This window comes from Bison bison, unplaced genomic scaffold, assembly GCF_000754665.1.
Source record: "Bison bison bison isolate TAMUID 2011002044 unplaced genomic scaffold, Bison_UMD1.0 scf7180017864531, whole genome shotgun sequence".
Taxonomy (NCBI): domain Eukaryota; kingdom Metazoa; phylum Chordata; class Mammalia; order Artiodactyla; family Bovidae; genus Bison; species Bison bison.
Window position 1 is genome coordinate 6,672,416 of NW_011495081.1, and position 19,084 is coordinate 6,691,499.

At 40.4% G+C, this 19,084-nt stretch overlaps 1 protein-coding gene across 1 annotated transcript in view; it reads right to left on the reverse strand.

Annotated features, from left to right (window-relative positions):
* Positions 1–7,886, reverse strand: part of LOC104982443 — a 133,675-nt gene extending 125,789 nt beyond the window's left edge. The window contains exon 1 of the mRNA XM_010831813.1: positions 7,876–7,886. The gene's annotated coding sequence lies outside the window, so the exon portion shown is untranslated. The remainder of the gene's footprint in view (positions 1–7,875) is intronic.
* Between the last annotated feature and the right edge of the window lie 11,198 nt (positions 7,887–19,084).

Below are 19,084 nucleotides of genomic sequence, written 5' to 3' on the forward strand. Positions count from 1 at the left end.
TAGAATGGACTGGTTGGATCTCCTTGCAGTCCAAGGGACTCTCAAGAGTCTTCTCCAACACCACAGTTCAAAAGCATCAATTCTTCGGCGCTCAGCCTTCTTCACAGTCCGACTCTCACATCCATACATGACCACTGGAAAAACCATAGCCTTGACTAGATGGACCTTTGTTGGCAAAGTAATGTCTCTGCTTTTTAATATGCTGTCTAGGTTGGTCATAACTTTCCTTCCAAGGTGTAAGCGTCTTTTAATTTCACGGCTGCAGTCACCATCTGTAGTGATTTTGGAGCCCAGAAAAATAAAGTCAGCCACTGTTTCCACTGTTTCCGCATCTATTTCCCATGAAGAGATGGGACCAGATGCCATGATCTTTGTTTTCTGAATGTTGAGCTTTAAGCCAACTTTTTCACCCTCCTCTTTCACTTTCATCAAGAGGCTCTTTAGTTCTTCTTCACTTTCTGCCATAAGGGTGGTGTCATCTGCATATTTGAGGTTATTGATATTCCTCCCAGCAATCTTGATTCCAGCTTGTGCTTCCTCCAGCCCAGCGTTTCTCACGATAGGCCATTACAAAGTACTGAATAGAGTTCCCTGTGCGACACTTTAGGTCATTATTAGTTACCTATTTTATATATAGCAGTGTATACATGTCAATTCCAGAAAAATTTCACAAATATTTTCACTATCTACTACTTATAAGGGCTTCCCAGGTGGCATTAGTGGTAAAGAATCTCCCTGCTAATACAGGAGATGCAAGAGATGCAGGCTTGATCCCAGGATGGGGAAGATCCCCTGGAGTAGGAAATTGCACCCCACTCCAGTATCCTTGCCTGAAAAATTCCATGAACAAGAGGAGCCTGATGGGCTGCAGTCTATGGGGTTGCAAAGAGTCGGACACAACTGACTGACCACACACACATACATCACTTATAAATATTAATAAGCATGCCTTGAGCACCTTCTGAGTGCCCCCCTCCCCACTACTAGGTGCTGGATAGGATACACTCTGTTATCCCTACTTCACATAAATACTGTATTATATATTTGTACTATAACAAATGACCCCCAAACTTCAAAGCTTAAAACAATAAACATTTACTCTCTCACTGTTTCTGTGGGTAAGGAATTTGGACACAGCTTAGTTGGATGTCTCTGGCTTAAGTTCTCTCATGAAACTGCAGCCCAACTGTCAGGTAGGATGCAACCTCATCTGAAGGCTCAAGCCAAGTGGGGAAGGATCTACCTTGAAGCTCATTCACATGGTTGTCAGCAATATCTATTTCCTCAAGAGCAGTTAGACTGAAGGCATCAATTCCTTGCTGGCTGTTAGCCAAAGGCCACCCTCAGTTCCTTGCTACATGGTTCCTCTTCACAGGGCAGCTCCCACTGTAGCATCTGACTGCCCTCAGAGAGAGCGAGAGAGGGAGATCAAGATAGAAACCACGCTATTTATGTCACTTAATCTCCAAAGTGGGCTTTCCTCAAGGCTCAGATGGTAAAGAATGAGCCTGCAATGTGGGAGACCTGGGTTTGATCCCTGAGTTGGGAAGATCCCCTGGAAAAGGGAATGGCTACCCACTCCAGTGTTCTGGCCTGGAGAATTCCATGGACTGCATAGTCTATGGGGTCACAAAGAGTCGGACATCACACCAGCTTTGCCATATTCTGCTAAGTCACTTCAGTCGTGTCCGACTCTGTGCAACCCCATAGACGGCAGCCTACCAGGCTCCCCTGTCCCTGGGATACTCCAGGCAAGAATACTGGATTGGGTTGCCATTTCCTTCTCCAATGCATGAAAGTGAAAAGTGAAAGTGAAGTCGCTCAGTCGTGACCAACTCCTAGTGACCCCATGGACTGCAGCCTACCAGGCTCCTCCGCCCATGGGATTTTCCAGGCAACAGTACTAGAGTGGGATGCCATTGCCTTCTCCTTGCCATATTCTATGTGCTATAAATGAGTGCAGGGCCAGCCTACATTCAAGGACAAGGGATTACATAAGGCTTTAAAAACCAGGAATCAGGGACCATTGGGGGAAATCTTAAAGGCTGCCTACCTACTTCCACTGTTGAACTTTTGTGCCCCTAAAGGGCACACACATGAAATCTATAAAATAAATAAAATCCATATGAAATGAAATCTATTTCATCTAAACGAAATCTATAATTCTTATTTCCCAACATTTCTGTTTTAAAGCTAAATGAACACATTTAGGAAAAGTCATTCAACAAGTATTTATGGAATGGCTCATGTGCCTAATACGACCAGATATGAAAGATGCTGGGAAAGACTGAAGGCAGAAGGAGAAGGGGACAGAGAATGAGGTGGTTGGATGGCGTCACTGACTCAATGGACATGAGTTTGAGCAAGCTCCAGGAGTTGGTGATGGACAGGGAAGCCTGGTGTGCTACAGTCCATGGGGTCACAGAGTCAGACATGACTGAGTGATTCAACTGAACTGAATATGACCAGACACTGTTATAGAACAAAAGAAATAACTAAAACTGTGTTATAAAAACTCACCAAGACCACTCCCTCCCCGCTGCCACCACCCACCCCAGGCAGAAACACGAGAGAATAAAGATTAAGACAACCATTGTTCTTTCTCTAATTAAAACCACCTCAGCATTTACTGTTATAGACTATTTTAAGAATGTTTTCTGAAGCTAGAGCAGTGACAAGCAAATCTACTTGCCCACAGATATAAAATACATTCTCTAACATCAGCTTTAATAACAAGAACAGTGCTATTTCCACCCCCATATGCCTTCCTCTTCTATCTTATAGCTCAACTGATCAGAATTTGGGAGAGGAAGAGGGGTATTATTTATTGATTCCATTCATAATTCAATATACATTAAGTAGGGGCCATCAACAGTAAATGGTACAAACCAGACACCTTATCCTTGATGCTAAGAAAACACTTGAGCGTCTCCAGAATTTTAAGTGTCTCAAGGAGAAGAAAATGAGAAAGGTGAACGAAACACATTCCTTTTTTTTTTTTTTTTGGTAAAGAAAGGTGTATATGTTTATTTTTGGCGGTGCTGCACAGCATGTAGGTTCTTAGTTCCCCAACCAGGGATCAAACCTGTACCCTCTGCAGTGGAAGCATGGAGTCTTAACCACTGGGCCAGGAACACATTCTTAATTGAAAGAAAATTTACCAAAAAGAAACTGAGAAATAATCTATACAGGAAAATAATATGAAAAAGAATGGATCTATGTATATAACTGAGTCACTTTGCTGTACACCTTAAACTAACACATTGTAAATCAACTATACTCCAATATAAAATAATAATGTTTTAAAAAGAAAGTGAGAAAATACGGAATTACCTGAATTTACCTTGAGTTGGCAAGACACCTCCCCTCGCCCTATCACCAATCAAAATAGGAACTCATGAGCTGGCTTAGGTTCAACTATAGAGAAATAACATTCCATTTTGCACACCTAAGTTTTTGAAAAAGACCTCTTAAACAAGGAAATAAATAAAATCTGCAATAAGTGCCAAGAAGAAAAGAGGGGGAATGATAGAGGGTAAGTGATGAAGAATTGCTTAGTTGAGAAAGAGCTCTCTAGAGAGGTGGTATTTTAGCTGAGACATAATACAGGAGAAGATTCCAAGCATGCAAAAAGTAGGACAAGGAGATCTCCAGGTAGAGAGTGAAACCAAGCAGGGCCCTGTGGGGCTCCTGGGCATGGAAGCCTTTCTGTCCCTCGTTTCTTGTAGGCAAGACTCCAGCTTCCATGACCTTCCCTGAGTTCCAAAGGACAGATTTGAACAGTTGCTAATCAAGGGAGAAGCAGCCAAGAAACCACTTGAGGCAAGATTAAAGGGACCAGAGAAGCGCATCAAGATCGGGAGACCAACCACCTGAGACCCTGCATACAACCTAATCTTGTCAGCAACCCCACTCTTGAACCATTGCTATCAAATTCCTCATTAACTCCTCCCGGGTTGGAAAGCACAGTTTTTCAGAGCAGGAGCCTGCTGTGTCCCCCTTTTCCTGGCAAAGCAATAAAGCTATTCTTTTTGACTCACCCCAAACTCTTATCTCCAAGATTTGATTCAGCACCACTGCACAGAGGCCAAGGTTTCAGCAGTGAGATTACTGCGTGTTTCCTGATAAGAGAAGGAGCCTGGCATGCCACAGGAATCAAAAGAAGGCCAGCTCTGGATGAAGCAGAGAATGGAATAAAATGAGCCCACACCAGCTACTGTGAGGGAATGGACAGGGCAGAATGGGCAGATCTTTTTTGAGGCTGCTGGAGGAATTTGGGTAAGAGATGATGGTGGCTCAATCTGCAGTATTGTTAATGGAAACAGAAGTTAGAGGCCAGAAATACTTAGGACGTAAAAACAACCAGTGAGATTGGATAGGAGGGTGAGAAAGAGGTGGAGAGAGAAAATGAGAAAGTGAGAGACAGACCGAAGAAGAAAGATGACTTCTATGAGGACGATTTCCATGTGTCTGGGTTAACAATGGGGTGAGCAGTGTGCTCCAAAGGGACCTACCTCTTCGACTTTGAGAAAACATCTTCCCATTTGCCTCATGAAAAATTCTGAAAAACCCAGTTCTCACTTGTGTTTATCCTGTCAGCCACAGGTGAAATCTTCTATTCACTGGGAAGTCAGACAGGAAACAAACTCAAATGCCTCCAGAAAGAGGGCTGAGAAATTAAGAGTATACACAAAATCCAGAAAGTGTGTTTATTGACCACATATTCCAACCATTTTATCAGACGAGAAAAGCGTGACTCTGAGAAGTTAAGGAGCAGGACCAAGTTAACTATCAGGTAAGGGAAGAACCAAGACTAGAATCCAGTTCTTCTGATTGGTCCAAATACAAATGAAGCAATATGACAAATGGGCACAATGATTACTAGCCTTGTATTCATAATTTCCTATCTTCCATCCTCCAATCCTTGGAGGAAGAGGTATGGCATTTGAATGCAAATTGCAAGGGGATGGGAGCAGGTAAAATTTTGCATCAATTTTTTAAGAGAGCCTGCTAAACATATGCATAAGCTATGGGACACTAAACTGTAGTGGTCTTGTTGCAGGAAGGGGGACCCCTTCCAGGGCCCGAAACTGGGCTCTTGTCTAACACTTGGAAATGAATTGTCCGGGGAGACACATGTGCTGACAAAGCAAGAGATTTTATTGGGAAAGGGCACCCGGGTGGAGAGCAGTAGAGTAAGGGAACCCAGGAGAACTGCTCTGCCTAGTGGCTCGCAGTCTCGGGTTTTATGGTGATGGGATTAGTTTCTGGGTGGTCTTTGGCCAATCATTCTAATTCAGAGTCTTTCCTGGTGGCACACGCATTGCTCAGCCAAGATGGATGCTAGCAAGAGGGATTCCGGGAAGCGGACGGACAGGTGGTGTCTCCTTTCGACCTTTCCCGAACTCTTCCGGTTGGTGGTGGCTTATTAGTTCCATATTCCTTATCAGGATCTCCTGTCATAAAACAACTCATGCAAATGGTTACTATGGTGCCTCGCCAGGGTGGGCGGTTTCAATCTGTGTGCTTCCCCTAACAGTCTAAATGTTACTAAAGAAAATGAGGAAAGCATGAAAGGGAGGGAGGGAAGGACAAAGGAAGAGAAGGAGGAAAGAGAAAGTAAAAAATTTTAACCTCAAATTATATTGTTGAAAATGAACACATTTTGACCCTATATGAGCGTTAATGTAATGCCTCCTTTGCTGTACTAGGTTATGCTATGTCACTTCAGTCGTTTCTGACTCTGTGCGACCCCATAGACGGCAGCCCACCAGGCTCCCCCGTCCCTGGGATTCTCCAGGCAAGAACACTGGAGTGGGTTGCCATTTCCTTCTCCAATGCATGAAAGTGAAAAGTGAAAGTGAAGTCGCTGTCGTGTCCGACTCTTAGCGACCCCATGGATTGCAGCCTAACAGGCTTCTCCATCCATGGGATTTTCCAAGCAAGAGTACTGGAGTGGGGTGCCATTGTACCAGGTTATAAATGATATGAAATTTGTGTGGAAACTTTTAATATTTCAATTTCCTAAGTCTAAGACTCTTTTTTACATTTTATAATCTTTTTTACATTTTTCTAGTCTTTCAATTCTAGTTCTTTCCCAATATGAAGAAAAGATTATCAGTTCAGAAATAGGCAACAAATGGAAAGAAAGATGATAAATGCAAGATATTATGATTTTAGCTCTAGTATTGCCTTCCCAAATGACATTTCAGTGCTACAGGCTTCTCATCTCACTCCCCAATTCACTGACGTTTACTTTTAACTCTCCTTTACAAACCCATCCTGATACAAATTCAGAGAAAAATCTATGTAAAATAATTCAAATTGTTACTCATCTCACAGGCACATGTTTGACTAAATTCAAGTTCTCAGGAAAAGACAACTTTGAAGTCTTTCATGCAGACTTACCATCTCCAAGCTTTAAAAAAAAAAACATGCTTTTGTCAACAGATCCCATTTTACATGAGAAACAAATAGCTTTCATACACATTTACACCCACCAACAGAGAAAACAATCTAGCCTAAAGCTACCCACTTTCCCTAAAATTATGGATACCCTATGCAAGTTGCAAATGTCTGTTTGAAAGCTTTAAAAAGCCAGAATTAATTTTTTTTTTTTTTTTTTTAAAGATAGCCACCAAACGTCTTTTCTCTTAAAAGGAAAGAATTCTCTGGGTCTGGGCACACAGCAAATTTGAAGTTTGAAAAGATCAATTGCTTCTCTTTTATATTTCATGCTCTCACACTCAAAATGGCTGGCTCAATTTAGATAACACTTTCCTCCAAACACCCCTCATTGTAAAGCACAATGTGACTGTTCAGAAAGTTATGAGTCATGGAAAAGAGGAGGTTATAAAACCTTTCTCCTCTAAACTAAATAAAATCATTTACTGCCAACCACAGGAGATAAAAGTCAAATCAGTCTTTCTGCAAGTCAGTGAATCAGTTCTATAACCTCCCACAAGATTCTTCTCAAGTAATTTGCAAAAGAATTAGCACAGCCTTTGCCAAAGAAGTTGAAAAAACATCCCACTGTGTTTCTGTAATTCACTGATGAATTTATGAGCATTGATAATTTTCTTGTCGACAGAAAGACCCACTTCACTTTTTTCCAATTCAGTTTTGTATGTAAGTGATATCGTGCAGTTTAAACAATAAACCTTAATCAAGTAATGAAACAAGGCAACCCCTGTCATTTTATTATGTCATAAACAATTCAATCCCACCACATACCCAGACTATTTCAGGACCAATCCACAGCCAAGGGATTCATGGCTCTCCAATCATGTCTGACTGGGGAGAAAAGAGAAAGGGACAGGATCAAAGGGCCAAGCCTACTTGCCTTTCTCCAGTGTGTTCCAGTTTTATGCCAAAAAAAAGCAAAAGGGTTTTAAAAATATTTTCATGATAGTAATCTACTTACAGGGACCCATAATAAAGAGTCCGTGATTCTTCTTAATATAAAGACATAAATACTACCGCTAGTTAGTGCTAGGTGAGTGCCTCTTCCACATACGCATTTATTATTTACTTGGCTGGTTTTCCACTCAAGGGCTAGCACCCCCACCTTAACCCTACCCCAACGCTTACCTGCAGCCCCATTTCACTCTACCCCAATCTCCCAGTCCGCTGCTGGGACCCAAGGTGGTGCGCACTGATCCAACTCGTAACATGGCTCTACAAAAGTAGTCCACCAGGTGGCCAATCACGGACCGCCCTCTAGTGACGCCTCCACAGTGGTTCCTCGGAAGAACACAACTCACAGTATGTGGCAGAGGCATGTAGCTCAGGCATTTGCCAACTGCCACAGCACTAATTCACCTGTGGGCTCTCCCATCAGTTCCACCTGTTACACACGTGGATAAAGGAACTCACCTGAAAGACGATGCCAGACGTTGACAAATCAAATTTCAGGAAATGGAGACCCAGTTGGCGTCCACATCAAGAGGCACCCGATTTTTTAGGAAAATCCTCAAATCACAGCAAAGCATTACAGATGAATAAGCTGATGAAAAAGAAGGGGCTAAACTTTACCTTGTTTGGGCCCACTCCATCCTTCCAAGTGCTAAACAGGATTTTATTATCTATTTTTATTAATGTTTATTTCCACGTCCAACTCTGCAACACATGTTGTCTTCAAAACAAATCCTTAGGCAAATGGTAACTTTCCATAATATCACAAGACTATGCAGATATCTTTGGCAACTCTGGCATCCTAGGATTTTGCACATATAGATTCCTTTTTTAAGTATTACATTCAATTTTGAAAAACTTATCTATTTGAGGTCCAGATCTGGATTCCTCCCTCTGAATAGAAGAAGTAGTAGAACTAGTAAATTTGTGTGTATGTGCATGCACACATATGTGTAGGAGAAGGTTGTTAGATGTTAGAAATGGACAAGAAAAATGCTGGGGAAGACTAGTGGGCCAATTAACACAGCCCCCTAGAGCTACTTTAAGAAATATCTTAGATCTAAATGGTACTTTATAAGCACATCTTTATAGTTTATAAGCCCACGTGTTTCTTTATTAAAAGCCTCATTGCACCTAAAACTACTCAGATGAGTGATAATTTAGTACAAATTGAAAACAGAATTCTGTACCCAAGTTCTGTGCTTCTTCAGGCAGTTTATACTGTGAGATTTTTATCCCCAATATTCAGATGTAGGAGAGAGCTGGGAGAAATCTCATAACCCTAAAGACTCTTAAAACCTCTAAGCCAAAGTAAACAGGCCAAATGTGCTAATCATCGGGCAAATGGAGACAGCTAAGACCTCCACTCAGAGCTTTAGGAAGATATTCTGAAGTTCACATTAGCGCAAATAGGATTTTCAGGATATGAATTTCACTAAAGCACAAATTGAATCATGTCGGTATAATCCACACATATTTCTGCCAGCTGGGATCCTGGATGTTGAGATGTGACCATCTCTCCATGGACCTGAAGCCACCAATCTGTCTCACCTGGGTTGCTACACGGCCATCAGATGGAGACACTGTGTGGTCACTACCCTAACAAACAGATTCAAAGCACCTAAGTCTAGGGAAACAGCTACAGCTCCCATTTCCAATCTCCGGAGCCACCCAGTCCCTCTGCAATGGAGTATCAATACAGAGGCTAAACGAATTGTTTACTTAATTGTGCTGTGCAAGCTGAATAATTGTGCGCTTTCCAGAAAGGCTTTGTAACCAATGAGATAGCGCTGGATCTGCCAAAACCTTTACCTTGAAGCCAACATCCTTTCTTTCTAATACAGTCTGTCTCCTATCACAAATAACGGCAACTGTGGTATTATTGCCAGAGGAGGCAAAACCATGGCAGAAACATCAAAAATCATGTCTTTCAAAATGGAAAAATCTCCATTAAGCTGCTGCTGAGAACTGCTATCTCCGAATATGCCAGTGTGAAACCTTTAGTCACAAACTGGGATTAGTGGATTACACACTGAAGCAGCCAACAAATGGCAACCTGAATCTACCTTTAGGGTGAGCAAAATTGGTCCATTAAATACAATAACCACATTTTGAGGGGATAAGAGAAATGTGATGAAAACAAGAGGGAGTGTTGGGAGCTGTTTTTAAAATACCAAATATTGTGCAAGAAGGCTAGAAAGATGGAAAATAGAATATTATGTACCAGTCAAAGTCTCTAGGACGATAAAAATCAATACCAGGTTAGAAAACAGTGAAATAAGGTATGTTGAGTGAAACAAAAAAAAATCTAAGGACAGCAACAACCAAATTTTTAGCCAAAGAAAACCCTATATTACTTAATAAGTCAAGAGAATAAGACCAAGACAGATGTCTTTTTAATTCTTTCCCTGAAACTTGCTTCAAGCATTAAAAAGCACAACGGAAGTTCTCGAAACACTTGCTTCTGGTAGAGAAATTGCTTGCAACACATCACACTTGTTTTTTGGTTTTCATTAAGTTACTTTTCAACAGATAAGGTTCCAAAAACATGGTTCAAAATTGAGAAGTCTCCCTCCTTCCCTAGTCTCCAGCCATCCATCCCTTTTCTCAGAGACAATCACTGTTTCTTGTTTCCTTCCAGACCAGAAATCTAAATATTTTTATATTTTATTTTATAATAATTTTCCTTTGATATGTTCTTACCTATTTGTTACCTTGTTTTTATTTCTTGCAACAGTTTTTCATTAATAATAATCAAGGTCTTTTCTTCTTGGTAGGTCTATGTTCATATAGTTTGAGATTCTCCAGTTGGCTGTTTCTTCTCAGTTGTCATAATCCCCCATGATACAGTCTAATTGACATGTCTCACTAACAGGATTAGGACTTTAGAAAACCAGTATGCATCAGGATCTGACAAGAATGCAAACATGCTATTTTTATGCAGGTACCCTTCAAAAAATACCCAGATTTAAAACAAATGGGAATACAACATGGAACAGCCACCAAACCAAAGTTCTAAGTGGGTTTGAGTCTCGACAGGACAGTCTTATATCCTGATTCAAGTGCCAGCTGGCTTGGATTTTGAAACATCGACCTCATCTGATTTTTCAGGTTTAGATTGGTCCAGAGCAATACAGTTCTGCTTTTACAAAGTTTGCCTTACACCAGTTTGCTTTTACAGAAGACCTACATTAGTATCTGTTTGGGCTAACCAAAAGAAGTTCGAAGAGGATTTTCACTTTTATGAAAAAGACAAAAAGAGAAACTAGCGTTCAGTGTTTGTGCTGTAGGTAGCTGTTACCGAGGCAGCTCGAACCCTGAGCAGGGAGAGTGGCACCGCCAAGCTCCTTCCCAGGAAATAGGCTGGGTGTCTCAGCACCAAGCTGCAATAGCTTTGAACTGTGTCTCTGCTTTATCTCTGTGTTTTTCATGCATCCAATAGCAACATGTATCCTAAGTTAATTGCTTCTTCACTTTCACTTAAGCCGCTTAGGCTCACGAAAGGTTTCTTAGGAACACTCTCTTTCTGATAGCGTGGGAAACCTGTATTGGCCTGGGTGTTTGGGAGTGGGGAAGAGATGATGGGTGCTGGGAGGCAAGATAAGCAGGGTGACCCCAACAGGCAGAGAGGCCTTCCAAAGAGTGCTTGCTAAGAGAATACTCGAGTGGAAGTTAACACGCACATTTCAAATACTTCGGGTCAATTTTTTTTTCCCTCCCCAAATTCATCTGAAGCTATGGATAGTTAGGGAGGGAAAAAAAAAAAAACCTAGGTTCTAGCTCTGGTCTAGTTTTGTGTACCCTTGGCTTAATCACCTTCGATTCACTCTCCTCATTTATAAAATGAGGACCTTGGCCGTGATGAGTTCTAAAGCCCTTTTTACTTTTAATCCTCTCAATCTAAGATTCAGTTTCTCTCCATATATTGACTTATATGCCAGTTATAAGGGCATAATTTTTTTTTATTTCCCACAAATTTATTTACTGTGAAATAACACACTTGGTATAAATATTTTAAAATCCTCATCAAGGAAAAGAAGTGACCATAGTGGACAGCTGTCATTTTGAAGATGTCCATCATACATTCCCCCTCCTTGGCAGCACCTGGATTGCTTTAGGGGGAAGTATCTGTGTACACCTGAGGGGAGATAAGCCCAAGTGTTTGTCTCCCCACTATAAAAGCTTAAGAAGAAACTGGAAATTTCCTTCTGCCAGAGTCTCCTCTCATAAATCAGTACTGCCATAGGATGGATGTGTGACCATCAAATTTTCTCCTGCAGGACTCTGAATCTTTAGCAGAACAACACAAGAACAAGAGAAACAGCTGGAGTTCATTCACTCCAGAAGTGAGACCTTGGCAAGACTGTGGAGTAACTCCTGCTACAAGGCTTCTATCCTTTCATTCTGAAGTTTTCCCTTAAATCCTACAAACAACCCAGTATCCTCCCAATAAATTCTCTTTTCTATTTAAGATAGTGGTTTGCTGCATACTGATCTACTTCCAAACTTAATGGCTTAAAATAATAATCATTTATTTGCTCACAGTTCTACAGATTGGCAGTTTGGGTAGGGCTCAGCTGGGATGGTGTGTCTCTGCTCCACGTGGTACCAACTGGGTTCATTTCAACATCTGCAGTCAGTGGAAAGATCTGCTGGGGGCTGACCCTGGATTGCCTCACTGACTCACTTACTTGGAAGCTGGCTGAAGCCATCAGCTGGAACACATCAGTTCTCCACGTGGCACCTCACCCTCCAGTAGGCCATACTGGAGGAATGCTCAGAGAGAACAAAAGCAGACCTGCAACTTCCCTACATCACGTTCTATGATCAGATAGTTTAAAACCAGCCCAGATTTAAGGGGTGGGAAAAGAGACTTCATCTGTTAATGGAAGGAGTAACAGAGAAACCTTCCCGGGTAAAGGGGATACAGGGGGACATGATTCATTGGGGACAATTACGATATGAATTTACTATGGTAGAGTTCATTTCTGTTGCTTGCAGCCTAAGAATGATAACTAATACATCAATCTGTGTAATGGGACATGGAACACATTAGATTTGGAAGCCTCAACATTGAAGACATTTTCCCTGTTTCTATCTCACATAGTAATGAGACTATTTGGAAATAATGTGGTATCATGGTAGTGGGACTGTAAGAAGAATGAATTTAAAGTGAAATTATCATGTTTCAAGTCTTGCCAGCTATTTAGTTATGTAATTTTAAACCTACATAATCTCTGTGACTTCATTTACAAATATGAATGAATGGATGGATGGATGGATGAAATGGAGTGATAGGATTTGCCTGAATTGCAAATATTGTGGTAGATATGAAGTAGAGTAACTGTGTGAAATACAGGAAATCTTCACTTTGTACTGTAGGACAGGACCATAAAATGATCACACAAGTTGATACGGTGTAAAACTGGCTTAATGGAAAACATTGTAATTGTTCCATGACCTCTAAACATTTTTGTCAAAACATTACAACCTCTTTCACTGTTGGTTATAAATGTATCAGGAAATGAAAAAAAAAAAAGAACAAAACTTTTTGCTTAGTATGCTATCATTTAAACTAGTAAAAACACTAAAAATAAAGTATCTTATTTGTTTGCAAAAAAAAAAAATGATCAAGATTAGCTTGGGTTGTGTTTGCCTTCTTGTCATCATATAACTGACAATGTGGAATAAGGATCTTTTCTATGCCTTGGCAAATTGTCACACTGCTTTTTAAGTTAGCATCTGCTTCCAACATTTTATCCCTTATATTTTCAGGGTCATGAAATATCTCCAAGAGTTTCTTTTATGTGAATTTTTTTGCTGGTGTCACTGCCTCCAGGACATTTTTATCCTTTCATACAACCACTTTCCTTATTTATGTCAGTAAGTTTGCCTTCACTAAGTTCCTCTGGATGCATGTCTTTCGAAAGGCAGTAGTATCAACATTCCTACAATCAACTCTTTCTTCTACATTCCATTTATGTTCGACTCAAACTTCATTTTCAGCATTATTACTTTTGTTTCTTTTGTTGAACTTTCCTTTTTGTTCGACTATTCTTTAACTATTCATATTTGTAAAATGTCACATGAGTTTATCGCTGGGAAACAAAGAGGCAACACAAATACACACTTTGCTGTCTGTTTGTGAGCTGTAACAGGCGCGCAGTATCAATCACTGCAAGAAGTGACAAGATTGGTCCCTGATCGTAAATGTGCATCTGCCACTTATGTAGTGACTTGTGGACCAAAGAGTTAGTGGCAATGTTTGTAGTTTACACAACTTCTCAGTGAATATATTTGGTAACTGAATTTGAACCATGTTGCTGGGAGACTGATGTTATTTAAATAGTGGTAACTGAAAAGTGTGCATATAGAACTATGCAAAGTAAACCATTTTAAAGATGACGTTGAGTTTAATTATTGCCACAGTTGTTATTAAAGAGAGAAAGGGCAGACCTCATTTTTACTGTATTAAAGAAGGAGTTCAATTCAATTCAATCACTATTTGGCTCCAGCAATTTTTATCTTTGCCACTGCAAGGTCCGAAGATTAGTACTAAGTGCAAGCAAACAAGAGGGGAGGAGGAAGGACTGAAAAAAAAAAAAAAAAACCTGCATTTTAACCTTTCCACAAAGGCCTAGAGGAAAACAGAACACACCAAACCCAAAGGTCAAAGAAAAGTGAGGGAAGATATTGTCCAAGTTAAGTAGCTCTTTCTACTGCTCTTTACTTCCATGGCCAGAAGGAAAATATTTCAATAACTTTCCAGGAACGGGGCTGGTAATCTCCCAATATTCACCTGCCTTTCTTTCTTAGTAGCAGAATGCCAATTTTTGGCTGGTTATGCTGCTGCCCAGAATATTTCCCTCGCAGCTAGTTGTGTCCATATGACTTACTACTGTCCAATGAAACATGAGTGAAAGGATTGAGGGGTTGGGGGCAACACCTTAAAAGGAGCTTATTCTATTAGGAGAAGCAACCTTTTGTCCTTCCTACTGAATAGAATGTGGGCAAGACATTAGAAAGTCATCTGGGACTAGGAGGCAATGTTGAGAATGGAAGTCAGGCATTGGGATGGTGGAACATAAAAAAAGACCAGAGCCTGAATCCTTTGTGGCTTTATGCAAACACCGTACCAGCTCTGGGCTCCTCTCTCCACACTACTTTATGTGTATTTGACCCATTCTTTCTTACCCACATCTGAACACAGTTCCTAATTGATGAAACAAATACTCTTCTCTAGCCAATGGGCTGTATGAGTGACCCAAATAACAATGACTGACTCTTGCATCACTCTACACAACGAAGGTCCCAAATGAGGCACAAACCCATGGGCAAAACAATACCCTCCACATGGTGTTGCATATTTAGGGGAACAAAAACTTACGGTTGTTTGTAAAATCCTAAAACAGATTCTGATAATCAAGACTCAAACACAGACCTGACTTAGAAACTGTACAGAAAAAAAAAAAAAAAAAGGATGAGAGGGAAGGAAAGAAGTACTAGCTCACAGCTAGCTTGTTATGAATCAGAGAGTATGAGTGGGAAACAGAAGCCCCAAAATATAATTCAGTATAAGGCTGCCCTCATGTAAGGATCTAGAGGAAAACAAAGGAGGTCCTAGCTCAGTGCTGGTCTCCCGTTAAAAGGGACATTTAACAAACAGAAGTAAACTGAGGTTATAGAACAACCAAGGTGATCTGGACTTCCCATTTTGTGAGGGATGGGAGAAGGAACTGGGGTTATGTCCCTGGGAGCAAAGAAGACAAAGAGGTGTGACTGGTGTTTCGAATAGGTGAAGTGATGCCTTGTGGAAGAGGACTTGGCTTTAATCTGCATGGTTTCAAGCACTGGAACTAATGAGTGAAATAAAACATACTTCAGCTCAATAAAAGGAACAAACCTTCTGAAAATTAGAATTTTCCAAAACTGTAATGCACTTCTTTGTAAGGCAGTGAGTTATCTGACTTGGTAGTGAATCTTTTTAAAAGTAGGGACCATAATGGAATTCAGGACTTTTTCTGAAACTCAGGATAGAAAATGAAAACTCTGTTGTATCTTCAGATCCTTGAAAACATGAAGTGATTTGGATTCTAAGACGACTGTCAATGAAGAATAAGGAGGTTGCATTGGATGGGAAAATGACCCAGGTGGCTCTTCCATTCTCATTGCACTATTAATCCTGTATTTTCCTGTTACATGTAAAGTAGTTAATATGCAATGATCCAGGCATTGGACAAATGCTTCCTGAGGAAAAGTATGATGATTGTAGTGGCCAGAACTCGTCCACCTGTAAGTGGGTGAAACCAGCTAAGACTAGTCTTGGGGTAAAAATAAGAAATTCAATGGCAGGGGTAAATCTCATTTCAAACTCAAACAATGTGGTCAGACTCTTTCTCCACCTCTTGGATCAATTCTCTCCAAGCTGGCTTCAGGCAGACTCTTAACCATGGAGAAGCCTAGACCACCTCTGTCAGCTTTATACGTCATTCCCTAGCCTAGAAATTTCAATGGACAGAGAACTCTTTTTTACTCAAAAGTCTTATAGCTGACTTGGACTGGCCTGACTTCAAACACAGCTCGTTGTTTATCCACTTACTGTGGACTTGGATTGACCAGCTTGGCTCACATGAACTGAGGACAGGGCACAAATGGTTTCCACAAGGAAAAGACGCTTCTGATGTACAGATGCTGTGAAGATAAAAATAATAAATGTGCACTACAATGACACAACGAATGCAGTGGATTTTTTAAATGGAAACTTCTGGGCCCTTTATGAATCTCAAAATAGGAAATAGAAACACCATTGTACCCTTTTGCTTGTTTTGCTGTTGTTGTTATTGCTGCTCACACTGTGCAACATGCTGAATCCTGGTTTCCCAACCAGGGCTTGAACCCACACACCTGCAGTGGAAGTGCAGAGTCTCAGCCACGGAACCACCAGGGAAGTCCCAGAGTACATGAGAATATGAAGTGAATTTGATTCTAGGCCTTAATCTAAAATTCTAATACTCGGGCAAACAATAATTTTAACATGTCTGTCTTTTCATCAATTCCCTCTTTTTCTTCTTAAGATGCCTCTGTTCACAGCTTTATCAGACAAAATAATAGCAAATGAAGAGAAAAGCCTAAAATGTTTATCAAAGTGGATGAAGGCATGGCATGTAAGAAAAATTATTCATTAATAGTTAAAAAAATCTTTATATTTAATATTTAGGTGACATATTTCTACTTCAAGAAAAGTAAACATTATAATCATGAATAACATACAGAAACACAAACTCCATTTATTTGTAAAATAAACTCATTTTCTTTTCATATGAATGCAAAAAATGACCGAATACCATATGTTCCATTTGCCATGATTCTAAGACAGCAAAGCTACACAATTTCTAGATCATTAACTTGTCCTCCTATTTTTCCATGTCTTACCGTTCTGCTAGGTAAGTGTTCATTCATTCACTTTGATAACGCTACTTTTTGTAGGTTTGGTATTTCATTTGTTCAATTACTCCATGCAAAACTGCAGCAGCCAGAAAGGGCAGGTATGGAGAAGAAAAGTTCCCACCCCACAGTTTCCCTTAAAGAACAAGAACTCAGGACTACACTCCCAATGGTTTCAAACAAAAGGGGCTTTTGTCTTTTGCTAGTTTCAAGTTTGAAAAAGGCATCCATACCCCCTCGTTTTATATCACTGGAGCCAGGCTGAATGCCACAATATTGAGGACAGCACAATGGCACAACATAGCAGCATGTCAGCTCTGTAAGTGGTGGGTGGGAAGGTAGGGAAGAGAAAGGAGTCCCTGTAGTCACACGGAAATCGTGGAAGCGTCCCTAGAAGGGAAGAGGAGCAATCATGGGGCTCCAGGTGATCTGCATAAAATCGGAGATGTAGAAAAAAATCCCAAAATTAGACCTGAAAAATACAACTCAGGGTCATGGGAATGATACAAGAGAGAGATTCTGAAGTTAGAGCAGCCATGTATCATAAAAACCTGAGTTTTCCATTTTTATTACACTGCTTAGCTATCCACAGAGATTTCTTCTAGCCAGCTTAATCTTTTCAAAATGGTTTCATGAGATTGAGAACATTTTGAAAAAAAAAAATGTACTCAACCTCTGGGACAAGCTGTAGATGTCACACTAAATAGCATAGTCTGTGTGACTTAGAATATAAGTCATCAGTAGATGCTTACCCAAAAAATCAAATAGGAGCTAGTATACAAGCTGAATACATAAACATGTTAATAGGACGAAAGAGCAAAGCAGTAACAAGAGGTATAAGAAAATGCAGCAACTCACGACAGGGGCATGCCTACACAATTATAAATTTACTACTTCTCTTTTGGAGATAAACTCAGGAGTTTATAAAATGAACAAACATAGTAACTACAAAAAGACCATCATGATTTATTGAGCATGAATAAATCCTTTAATAAAAGCATTGGAGGACTTCATCAAATTCTTTCTAGAGGTAGGCATTAATCAGATCAGATCAGTCGCTCAGTCATGTCTGACTCTTTGTGACCCCATGAATCGCAGCACGCCAGGCCTCCCTGTCCATCACCAACTCCCAGAGTTCACTGAGACTCACGTCCATTGAGTCAGTGATGTCATCCAGCCATCTCATCCTCTGTCATCCCCTTCTCCTCCTGCCCCCAATCCCTCCCAGCATCAGGGTCTTTTCCAACGAATCAACTTCTCCATTTTATAGAAGAAGAAAGTAGATTTCTGAGAATTTTTGTGTAATTTCTTTAAAATCACACAGCTAGCAAACACAGAGCCAAGATTTTAACCCTGCCAGTCTGATTCCCAATTCTGTGCTTTTAACCACACACAAGTGCTTTTTTTCTTAAGCACTTTGCATGAACTCACTCATTCGAGTCTCATAACAATCCTGATAAAGTGAAATTATTATTTCCAGTTTTCTAATGAGAAAATCAAGAAGATAGAATCATTGTTCTAGGTCGCACGGCTGGCCAGTGGCAGAGCCAAGATTGGAACTTATGTCTTTCTGACTCTAGAGCCCCCTTTCATAGGTAATATGTTACAGGCTGCTACTTGCCTACTGAAATCTATTCTCTTCTTCCTGGGAATGAGTCTGCTTAGCCAAAAACTACACTTCTATCCTTTCTTTACAGTTAGGTATGGCCATTTGACTAAGTTCTTACCAAAGGAATATGAGTGGAAGCGACATGTGCAACTTCTAAGTCAAAAGGAACCCCATGATCCCAGACCTCCTCTTTTTCTTTCTCATGAATTGGACCTCAGAATAGGAGGGGCCAGAATTCATTAGAACAATCAAGTTAGAATCCATCAGAATATAAAAAAACAAAATTCCTATTACAACAGGTGTACTGAAATGAGCCCAAGTCACAATATGGTGACGTACTAAGTCACCATATTGACATCACTTCAATTATCTTAATTTCATCTCTACACTACCTATTGCCTCTCTTAGAATGCTGTTCTGGGTCATACAGTACAATCTCCTTTGCCATCTCTTTGAAAGATATCAGGAAATATTATAGGGGCCAATCTTCAATTATACACCTATCCCAGGTTATCTAAAGAATCCAATGGGGAAAAAAAAAAAAAAAAAGAATCCAATAGGGATCTTTAAACTGAATCTGTCTAATCAAGGCTATGGTTTTTCCAGTAGTCATGTATG